Consider the following 12,713-nt stretch of genomic DNA (forward strand, 5'->3'; position numbering starts at 1 on the left):
AGTATTGAGGACAACATGAATTCATTTGAATCCAAAAAGAGGAAAACATGTGGATTAAATAGAGTTTTACAGTTTTACAAAAGATTTATTACATTATCTCACGTAACTACAAATGAACAGATTGTTAACTACTTTGCAAAACAGATCAAGTATAAAATATTCACAGCCAGGAGCTGGTGGCTCACACCTGCAATCCTAGCTACTCAGGAGGTTGGCATCTGAGGAATGCAGTTAGATGCCAGCCCAAGAAGGAAAGTCTGTGAGACTCTTATCTCCTACAAACCACCAGAAAACTGGAAGTGGAGCTGTGACTCAAAGTGGTAGAGCACTAGCCTTGAGCAAAATAAGCTCAGGGATAGTGCATAGGCCCTGAGTTCAAGTCCCATGACTGAAAAAAAAGTCATACCTAGGAAGACAGTTGTAAGAGGACTTCAATACATTTGAATGTTTCAGTGGAATTTGTTTCTTTGGCTCAGTTAGTAGTTTTTACTAAGGATCTGATCCACTTTCAAACAGAAAACAAATTCAGTAAGCAATTTGATTATCTGAAAAATAAGAATCTATATAACACTCAACAAGTCTAGCTACAGAACAGAATCTTCAAGTTTTGTCTAGAAATGCAAATTACGTAGCAGAGACCTTTTCAGAATTACTATGTGCAAGATCAGCAGACTCAGCTACATCTATGACAGACATGTTATTTTATAGTCTTCCATTTGACAATCAGAAAGGCTTGGAAGACAACCAAGGCCGCATAAAATCTGTGGTGTTTTAGGAACAAGGAGAACGAACATGAAAACCAAAAAGGGGAAGATCAAATCATTTCCAGCTCTAAATAAACATTTTAAGTAGAATACTTCAATGAGTAATGATTCAATCTTCCTACAATTTTAACCATTTGCCTACTGTTTCTTTCAAAATACTCATTTTTCTGGTTTGCCCTTTTGCATCTCTCTCCTGTCCACTTCCTATTGTCTGGCTGTTCTCGTTAGTGATATACGGTGACAAATTTTCCCTGCTAAATGCTTACTAAATGTAGGAATCTCTCAAAGTTCCATGCTATATTCTTTTCTTAACTTCCTACACAATATTTCTAGCCAAGATCACACACCCTGAATTCATTCTAGACAACCTCCATGCATCCCATCCAGTGAACATTACCCTGCCTTCATCACTTAACAATTTTCACAAATTGGAAGCTCCAAAATAGCATTGGCCATTTTCTTAAGGCCCCCAAATCCAATTAGCCAACTAACCTTGATTTTAACCTCAGCATCATTTTGTTTCTGATTTTTCTTGCTGTTATCTTTGTTCTATGTTTGTTCCTTCCACAGTGAGTGGCTTCTTAAGCTTCTCACCACCATCATCCAGAACCCTTCACATCATTGTTAAAGGCAGAGATATAATCAAATGACATCTGATTTAAATCTTTTCTAGATGCCTATACTTTCTAAGAATAACATATGACTTGTGATATAGTGGCTATACTTCAGAGTGAGCACCCACACTTCATTATTAATTAGCACTCTTTATAAGTACTGCACTCTAATCGACCTGATAGCTCAGCTTGAGTCTCAACATTCTTTGAACAAAAAATTCAGCAGCTCATTCCTTACATAATATAGATATAGTACCTTAAATCTTTCTGAGCTCATGCTAATCTCTTCAAGGGTGAAAACATTAACACACTGACAACTATTGGCAACTGCAACAACTACTATTATTTTGTAGTATTTCCTATTTTAAAAGTTTGCATCCCACTCTTTGGGGCAAGATGTATGATATCCAACTCATAGCTAAGCATTTACCAGAATTGGCCTACAGACGTCTATTGGAATGCTAATGAACGCAAAACTCTTCATTCCTTTCCTCAATCAAAGCAACATTATGAGGTAAGTATTCCTACATAGATTTCACAGGAAATTGGGGTTTACAGGGATCTGTCTCCTAAATTCTGGATATGCCCATAATGAAAGGCTTCCTCCTATTGAAGGAGAAAACACAAGTTTATTGTCAGATTGAAATTTGGGTGATTTCCCACTTTATTACAGTATTATTTTCTCTATGATGCTCTTAGAAGGCTGGCCAAATGATGATGTTGAGCAGGCTTGGCTCACACATTTTATGATGTGCCAACTGGAGCCACAGTCCATCAAGGAAAAGAGATTTATAAGAACTAAATTATGAATCTGTGGTGGCCACTGAGCATAGCTCTGTTAAAGTAAATTAACTGAGATACAGGTCGATCAATATTCAGTCTATGGGCCACTCTGACACACTTACACACACACACACACACACACACACACACTCACATACATACTCAAAGTTTTTAATACTCGGCGTTTCCACGTGTGCTTCAGAAATTCATACCTGATGTATTTTTCAGATCAACTTATTTCAGATTTTGATTCTAGTTTTTTTTCTGATTTTTTATTCTAGGTTTTTCAATATCCAACTACTTTTCTAAATGAAATGGAATGTTTGCTTATTGTTAGAAATAGCTCTGCATGTTGGGATGTCACGCAGGAATAAGGACACCAACTCCAAAGGAACTCAGCAAGGCAAAGTTTACTTCGGCAGAAGGGTAAGCCATTAGCCCAAAATCTGACAACCAAGCACACAGAACAAGCAGGCTGCTCCCTTTTGAATCTCTAACCCAACTGGCCCTGCAAATCCATGCACATTGGTTGAGCTCAGGTTCACAATCTGCAACAAGATGTAGCTTAAGTAACAGAATGCAACTAAAATTCAAGGAACGTCTCCTAGGATGTCTTAATTAACACGTTCAGAGAAAGGATGTACATAACTGAAATGTAATTACAAGGGCCAAACCATCTGACCAATGCCGAACATTTCAAAAAAGCAATTCTCTCAAGATTAGCAAAAAGGAAGCAAACTAATTTGAAAGAAAAGCCATCTTCCTCACCGTTATGAATAAGAATATTTTGATCATCATGTTAATGAGGGCATTTTCTACTTCAGCCAGGCAGGAGCTTGGGATCTCACTTCTTCTGGTACATCAGCATCAGGACCTCAACTCATTTAGACATTGCATACAGTAGTTTTTTCCCTCAATTGTTACTTTTGGTATAACTAACGATGACATTTTTCAGCTCTATGTCAAAGAGAATCACAACAAAAAAAAAGTAAATGGGGTTTTTTTCTGCAAATTGGAAAAGATACAGATTCACAAATAATATCCTGTAGTAGTCTAGAGACTGTAAATCAACCGAATGATTTGAGAAATTGCCTCATTTTAACATTATTCTAGAACTCACCCTGAGTGTTAGTCACCTATCGAAATGGCTGGCAGATGTATCCTATGATTTCTAGTAAAAATTTCAAAGCAGAGACATTTAGTTTGCTTCTGTGGATAATGATCATCTAGGCAATGTCATGTTTTGAAGCATGGGAGGTGTTAGGAAGTGACTGGATCATGAGTTCTCTAACTTCATCAATGGACTCTATCAATGATAAATCCACTGATAGATTCATGAATTGATGGTGTTACTGGGAGCTGATAGAAACCAGGACATGGGACCTACTTGTAGGAAATAAGTCACCCATATATCACCATGAAATTAGACCTAGTACTTGGTCCCTGGTCCCTTCCTTTCTCTCTTTGTTTCCTGCACACCATGAAGTGAGAGACTTTACATTGTCAAATGATCTGTGCTGTGGTATTCGGACTCCTTACTGAACTGGAAATAACAACCATGGACGGAAACCTTTGAAACCACCAGTCAAAATAAAATATTTCCTTCCTCTTTTCACACCAATGAAAGATCTAACCTAGGCAGCAGGTGTTGCTCTAGATTCTGGTTTAGACGAAAAACATGGAGCATCCAGTCCAATCCCAACAATGACTGGCACTACCACCATACCAGCCTTCACTCTTAAGTCCTATCTTGGAGCAGTGCCACTCAGAAATAATGTCTGTCTTAATTGATTCAGGTTACTATTACAGATTACTATAGCCTGAGCAGCTTATAACATAAACATGTGTAACATAAACATGTATGATGTTACACAGTTCTGGAGATTAGGAAATTCAAGATCAAGATGCCAAAAGATTTGACTTCTTGATTTAGAGATAGATATCACCTTTCTGTAACCTCACATGGTGGAAGGAGTAGGGCCTTTTATTAAGTCCACTAATGCCATTCATGAGAAATTTACCATGAAACCATAATCCATTCCTAGAGACCCCCATCTCCTAACACCATTGTATTGGAGATTGGTTTTAATACTTTACTATGGAAAATGCATATTCAGTCTGTGGATTCCTGTCCTCCTCCCACTTCAAATTCTTGTCCACTTCAAAGTTTAAGTATAAAGTTTTGTCTAAATTTCCTCTAAATCAGAAATGGGTAAAACTCAAAGTACAATTCACTCTGAGGTACAACCAGAAGATTCACAGCTTGAGAAAAGGCAAGTTATATACCCTGAGTATACTTTCTTCTTCCTTTTCTCTGTTAAATAGGGAGAAAGAAGGAAGGAAGGAAGGAAGGAAGGAAGGAAGGAAGGAAGGAAGGAAGGAAGGAAATGACTGTTCCCAAGTAATTCTAAAACCCAAAAGGGCACCAGTACATTGGACCTTACAGCTTGAGAACATACTTCTTTAACTAATTGCACTGTTTTTCCACTCCTACTGGGAAAAAGGTATTACCTTCCAGATACTCTCTGGTGATAATCTTGCTCCCAGAACTTTATTAGGAAGGGGAGAGGCCTTCAAGCCCCTGGCAGCCTTACACCTATGGCTTTCTATGGCTTGTTTCCCCCCAGCTCAGCCAGATGGCCCTGCAACAGTTCTCTGCCAGAATCCTGCTCCTGCAGTAGCTTTCTACCCATATCCAAAGGTTTTTCAGGACTGAGATCCTAAGCCCACAGCTCTGTTGAGAGGCCCTGGTCTTTGATAGGTGGATCCAGGCATGCTATTAACCAGAAATGCTGTGCATAAGCATTAATCTGTAGGAAAGGAATGCTGTGCACTGGTTATGAATCTGAAGAAATAGATTTCTATATCTGGCTGGAAGGTTTGTATAAATCCAGATGCCAAAGAATTTTCACAAACCCAACTGCCAGAGTTGAATAGCTGCCAGAGAGATATTCTCACAACATAGTGGGCAAAGCAAGCTTATGATTCACAGAGAATTAGCTGGAACCTAGAATCCAGCATCAGACTGCTAGAAACTCAGGAAACTATCCAGGACAGAGGGAATTCTATCTGCATGTGCCCAAATTTGCACAGCAGCTGAGGGGTCCTGAAAGGATTCTACTCTTGGTTTTATACCCCCAAAAGAATGTGTCATTGCTAGGTTAAAGCCTTATTAGACACTTTATGCTTGAGGGGACAAGGGCATACATAGCCCAGGCTGTTCTGAACAGATTTTTTTTTCTAATGTTGCACTCTTCCTATACTCTGTCCAACAATTACAAGCAAGAAGTGGAAGGGCTAGGCCATCTAAGGTCATTCAAAGGTCAATTTTGGAGATGAGAAGGTAAGTAAACTTAGTAAGTCTGAAACTTCCCTCAAAGGAAATATTTTAGAAGGCTTTAAGTCTTGGAAGAGAGACATTATTCTAAGTCTCTTCTCTCCCTCCCCACCCTCACACACACATACACAACATACAAAGAAAATATTACTAAAGTGGACCACAAAAGTCCAAAAATCCTACATACAGAAATTAGTAAAAATTATATATATATATATATATATATATATATATCAGTTTGATGCTGGTGGTTTCTATCACATAATTACACACAGTTACAGTTGCTGTTCCTTCTCATAACTATGCTGATAATATGCCATATCACTAAAAGAACTTCTCACCTAGCCTTCAATTGTTTGACCTGGCCAGCTTCATCCAAGCTAAAGTCACGCCCCAGAATTCATAAATGTTTCCACCTACTGGAACTTAGGAGCTCTCCAGAACTCCCACCAGAGCCTCATCCACCTGCTTCTAAATGCCACTCCTGTTGCATTTGACTGTCTTTTATTTTGACATTTAGGATTTCTCCCTTCTTCTAATGAACTCCATTTTTGCTTTTTGTTTTCAATAGATTTCCTTTGTCAACCATCTTCTACAAAATATTCTCTTCCACTCTCACTCTATTTCCTTTCCTATTATTTATATATCTCAAAGGCTGTTGCATATTAGTTATTTTAAAGCTCAAATTAGATTAAATTATCTTTATTTTATCCCTCTGTCTCTTAGATTCATTTTGTAAGTAAATATTTGTTGAAGACTACCATAACATGCCCTAATCCAGCTGTCAGTTGATATAATTTCCTCAGCCTAAATGTCAGAGAGTGATAAGTAAATATGCAAATGAGTTAATGTAGTTTTTTTATATTCTTTTAGAGGATAAACTTTTCATAGAAAATATGACACACAAAAAATAACAAGCAAACAAGGTCTCAGGGGTAAAAGCAACAAAGACATATTTGCCACTCACATAGAGAATTTATAGTGGGTTGGCAACACATTGGCTTTTCATCATTCTTTCTTTGGAATTCAGGTGAAGAGAAACCAGCAGTATGAGCATTTCTTATCTCTCTAGCAGGTAAAGAAAGAATGATGAATCCACTCTGGCCCTGAAATTCTTCCTAACAGCGACTCATATCTCTTTCACTTGTGTTTCTTTCACCATGTCAAGCCATGCAGCCCTTCTGAACTACAAAGATGGTAGCCTGGTGTGCATGCTTATAATCTCAGCTACATGGGTAGCAGAGATAAGAGAATCATGGTTTGAGGTCAGCCTGGGAAAAAGTTAGCAAGACAGTAATAGGAAGACCATAGTCCACAGACAGCCAGAAAAAAGCATAGGACTAAAAGGAAAGGGAATAGAAGAATGACTCGAGGTAGAGTGCTAGCTCCTAAAGCCTTGAGTTCCATTCCAGCACCTCCAAAAAAGTAAATAAAGGAGAAGGAAGAAGAGGAGGAAGAAGAAAAGGAGAGGAGGAGGAGGAGGAAAAGGAGAAGGAAGAGGAGGAGGAAGAGGAAGAGGAGGAGGAGGAGGAAGTGGAGGAGGAAGAGGAAGAGGAGGAGGAAGAGGAGGAAGAGGAGGGGAAGAAGAGGAGGACCACGACGATGATGACAGTAGCAGGACAATGATGGGGATGAGGATAAAGAAAATACAGTCTTACTTTATGCTGGAAGAGAAACCATAAGCTTGTGATGAACTCCAGTGAAAAGTATGAGAAGGGGCTGGATCTTAAGTTGACCTTAGTCATGCTGGCTGTAATAAAGACATTTATTTTTCCAGTTAAGAAGTCCAATAATAGAAGAGTGTAGATTTAGTGGCTCAGCAATGACATCGAGGTTTCTAATATGTTTCATTTCTCTGGTCTTCCATCTTCACAAGACGGCTTAATTCAGCCTGGCTCTTCTCTTAGACTCAAAGCTGATGATGCTCTCCCTTGATAACATATTAGGCAAGAAAATAAATATAAATGGAGAAAAGGGAAAAGGATGATTTCTTCTCGAGACCACAGGTATTTCCTCAAGTCTCGCTGGTCATGATTGGATGTTTTGTTTATTCTCAATCTAATCATTGTCAAGGAGAAAGGGATTGATTTGATTGGCTTGGATTAGTCCTTTTTATTTTTTTGTAGGGCTTGAACTCAGGGCCTGGGCACTGTCCCTGAGTTCCTTTTGCTCAAGGCTTGTGCCCTACCACTTTGAACCACAGCTCTATCCCTGCTTTTGAAATGGTTAATTAGAGATAAGAGTCGTAAGGGTGAATTTTCTATCTAGCCTGCCTTTGAACAGCAATCCTCAGATTGCAACCTCCTGAGTGGCTAGGATGACAGGCGTGAGCCACTGGAGCCCAGCCTTTGATTAATTTTTTTAGAAATGAAATTTCAAAGGCTGCCATACTCTTTGACACATACTGGACCTTCATAAATCTTTATTGTAATCATATGTAAGTAAATACATAAGTAAGTATCAATGATATTCTATGCCAACTCCTTTCTATGATCCTCTATATATAATTTTTATGTTCCATGGTTTGCCCTTAATTTATAATTAAAACTTGTTTAAATCATTTTAAGGGATACCACAAGCTTAGCAATGCAAATTAGGTAGTTTAGACAACATAAAATTATTCTGTTACCCTCCGAATGTTACAAGTCCCAAATTAAGGTGTCAGCAGAGCTTTCTTTATCAGCACCAGGAGTGTTGGACCTGCTCAGGTATCTCTCCATGACACGTACATGGGACTGTCCTTGCTTCCGTTATACTCTGTCATTGAAGAAGCTGATTAAGCCATCCTAGGCCCTGCCTTCCATTCCCTGTTTCTAGAACACTTATGACAGGCACACTCTGGGCTACAGAATCGGTCACATAAATGTACCAGAGAGGAATCATGCGACCCAAATTGTTAGCAGACTCAGCCTCAAGGTCTTGTCACTGAAGCAAGATAACCACCAGTTTCTGAATTTTGTAGGTCCCATGTGATTGACAAGGACATCAAAGAAACACATCCTCATAGATGTACTACAGATGCAAAATTATTATACACTCTTCCATGTTCGTGAATCCTAATCTTTTCTGGAAGTGATTTTATTTGACACATGTCCTCATCCAGCTTTTCAAGCCTGAAACAAAAATGAACAAGGAAGAATGATGAGCTATACTGAAGATCCAACTCGAAAAACAAAAAAAATGGTTGGTTGCATTTCCCTGTAAAGACAAACAGGAAATCCTTAAGGCTGCTAATACATGTGCTGCAGTGTTTGAACTCTCAAAGTAAATTATAGAAACCTCTATGCTGGGAAAGAAGCACTAAATAGCTTCATGAGCTTTGTGTAACAGACTCATTATCTCATTATTCCAAAATGGGTTTGTTCCAACTAGTGAATAATTCAAAGTAAGTCTTAAATGCCTTGTTATTTTTAATGAAAATGACTGATAATTTGGCCTTACCTCATTAAAACTCATGTATTTTTATTTGTGTTTCCTGCTCTCTGCTTCTCTGTTTCATTTGGTTGACCATAATGTTCAAATAGGGCTAAAAATTATAAGTAAATATCAGCAGCTGATTGAGAATAAGAGCTTCAATGGAACTATATTTATGTCTCTGGGGTAAACAAGCCTTATGCTTCTGCTGAAAGTTTTAATGCTGGTAGTTAAGTTGGGTGTTTCTACAGCCAGCCAAAACTACATCTCAGTGAGACTGAGCATAGCTTTTCCACATTTAAACTGCAGCTGTTTTTCATATGGTTGTGTTCCAGAAAAGGATCTGCAGAGTGCAAGCCCCAGGAGAAGGTGGGCAGAGTATGAGAAAGTTCTGTCTCCCACCATTTCCTGACTTTTCCACTCTTGGAACACTCAAAATGCAGTGCTAAGGCATTTTATCCTTAAGAAAATTCTTTCCTCCATCCTTTCCCTACATGATCAACAACTAATTTTTCACTTCTCTTCTCTCCTGAGAGAAATGAGTATTAAGGAATCTTTTTCTGTTACACAATTGTATTGCCTTTAAGTAGATATCCAAATGAATTTCAACTCAACGTATCAACTTCTGAGTACAATGTATCTTGATCAGTATCCATGCTATCATGACAGAGGTAATAACAGAAGCCAGTCACCTTCTTGACTCGATAAGTGCTAGATGCTTCCCACAAGTCTTTGAACAACTTCAGATAAAACAGTTGGAAGAATCTAAATTTCTTCGTGAATTGAGTTTCTGATTGGGGGAGGTGGAAATGAGTATTCACAAATCAGTGAGATTATTTACTTCAAATAAATACATGTGACTTGGACACAGAAGCCAAGTAACATGTCTATGTAACATGGTTTTCCATGTGCAAATTCAAGAGCTGGAACATAGGATTATTACACCATTAGTTCTCTGCTTTCCCTAGTATCACTACACCCCTCTTAATCTTTGTGTTGGAAATCCTGGTTTATTTGCCAAGAGGAGACTTAACCTTGTTGTTCTCTGTGTCCCAGTTTCCAAGTCTGGGGGAAAAAGGCTAAGAACTTTAGCACCTTGATTTTTAAAGCTTCATTGATCTTTAAAACACCATGGGGAGAGAAAAGACTCATATTAAAATACCAAATGTCCACAATATCTGTTGAATACCATCATTTCTGGACAACTGATGTGTGGGAAAATGTGAATATAATCATAAAAAGAAATAAAATGAGCAAAGCTTTGGGAAATTCTCACAAAGATAATTGGGAACACATAAATTTCTTCTGCAATGCCTACTATATAAACATTTTATATTGGTAGTTCTCATTGCCATTAATTAAAAAGGTGATACTTATTATATGGGAAAAATGGGATTAATTATCTGATGCATATGTCAAAGCTTTTCCTGCTGGTTAATTAAGCGTTGCTACCTTTCAGCCTAAGGTGACTTTGAACCAAGATTCTCCATATCTCAGCCTCCTGAGTAGCTTGGATTACAGATATAAGCCACCAGCGCCCAGTGTCTCATTTTACAAATGTCCCTTATGCCAAAAAGGGGTGGTTCACTCCTGTTATCCCAGCTACTCAGAAGGCTGAGATCTGAGGATTTCACTGGCAATACTCTTTTTTTTAACATTCTTTTCTTTTTTAAAATTGTTATTGTCCAGGGGATGTACAGAGGGGTTATAGTTACGTAATTCAGGTAATGAGTACATTTCTTTTTGAACAGTGTGTCACCTCTTCCCTCATTTTCTCCCACTTTTTTTTCTACCTCTACTCCTTCCAGCTCGCATTCTTTGTGACTCTTCTCTGCAAAACCAACTTCCTAATGCATTAGTCTTTACTCTTTCTTTCCATCTTTCTTCACAATACTTTTTCTGTCATTATTCAGAGATATTGCCTTGGGAATAAAATGAGAATTTTAGATCAAAAGGCAAAAAGGCATCATGTTTATTTTTTAATCCTTCAAAACAGACTTTGAAAAGGACTAAAGAAAGTGCCACATCAAATATAGACTAGAAAAAAATAAAACAAGAAGTGCCTTAGAAAGATAACCAGATAATTCATTTCCCAAAGCAACATCAGTACATCAGGGGGACAGCTCGTGGGCCATGTGGAAATGGCAGACCACTGCTTCAGATTGTCAAGGAGCACTGGTGCATCTGTGGCTAAGACCAAGATCTCACTTGAGAGTTTTTGTTCAGAGGAGTGCCCTCTCTCCCAGAAAGAGAAGCCAAATGGGAGAGGCTCCATTGTCGTAGAGTATACAATAGTTATCTTTACTTGTCATCAAATTGTCCAGAGAGGGAAATATAGGAGGCAACGAGACTTCTTTGAATTGCATTACAATTGGCCATGGTCTCTGTCAATGGTCTAAGACAATGTGAATATTGTCCTTAGGCGTTGTATGATGCATGGAACTGGCCCAGAACAAACGATTACCTACTTCATCTAGCTAAATAATAAGATTTTGCAATCCTAACTCCCAGGATATGAAGAAGGGAAATACAAAGTAGAGCTCTGGAAATTGAGGGGACAAGAGAATGGTGAAACCAAATCCCACTACAGTTTTAAAATTACATGAGTTATTAAATTTTTCATATATATGTGTCTATACTCTACAGCTAGATTTTGAAATCTTCTGGCTAATCAGTTTCATAAGAATTGCTGTTTTTCTTATAGAAACTTTATGCTCAAAAATACTGATTCGTTGACAAGAGGAAATCTATTCTAAAATAAGTTGTATAATAATAACTTATAGATATGGAATTTCTGACTTTATAAGATAATTTAACCTCAAACTCATATTATTTAGTGATGTGAATTAAGTATTTATAGGTATAATAGCATACCCTTTTTCAATAAGTGTAATTTTATAACTTTTAAAAGCACATACAATGCATTTGGATCCTTAAAGCTTACTCTAATGTCAGGATATTGGGTGCAATGGCAAATACATTGGGTGAGGAATATTGGGGATGATTCTTTATGAAATGTTTCTTTATTGCACTGTTGAGAAAGGAATGCCATGTTTACTGTCCCATTTTGTTCCATTGGGATTTCTATCATAGCTGTGAAGTCATAATCATCTTTAGGTAAACACCTCGCCACCTTTTTAGAACACTGGTTCTCAAAGGTAGGAGATACCAACTTGCACCCTGAAAAGTCAGGGTGCTACCAAATATGCTCCCATGGACAGAGCAACAAAGAATTATCTAGCTGACAATATCAACTAGTTTGAATTTGAGAATCTCCTCTAGCTTTGCATTTTTTTGAAGGCAAGAATCATGGCTTCTTTGCATTTATCTTAATTTCCCAGGATATATTAATATTTAAATGTTTGTTAACTACTATAGTGTTAATTCATAATGTAAGATCCTTCAGAATGTCACAAGGGCTATTTCCTCATCTATGATCAGGTCCTTGTGCCCTTTGCTTCTTTTTAGTAGACCTCAAAGTTTAATTTTTATTCTCAAAGAAAGACAGGAAGTATGTATGAAGTGCTTACCTGTGTGCATGTTATTCCCAATCCAGGATAAACAAAACCAATAAGTATCTGTTTTCAGATATTTCTCTCAACCCCATTCCCTACTATCTCCAAATTATTATTGTTGTACAAAACCTCAGATAGCTGAAAAGCCACAACTGCCTTCAGAGAGAGAGCCCTGCCCTGTCTCTCCAGAAGTTGATCTTCTTAGCTCACTCATTTTTGCTCCTAGAAATAAAGACGATGACTTCTATGAAAGTGAAGAGTCCTGCACATGGGAATACACCAGAGG

This window comes from Dipodomys ordii, unplaced genomic scaffold (assembly GCF_000151885.1).
Source record: "Dipodomys ordii isolate 6190 unplaced genomic scaffold, Dord_2.0 Scaffold151, whole genome shotgun sequence".
Taxonomy (NCBI): domain Eukaryota; kingdom Metazoa; phylum Chordata; class Mammalia; order Rodentia; family Heteromyidae; genus Dipodomys; species Dipodomys ordii.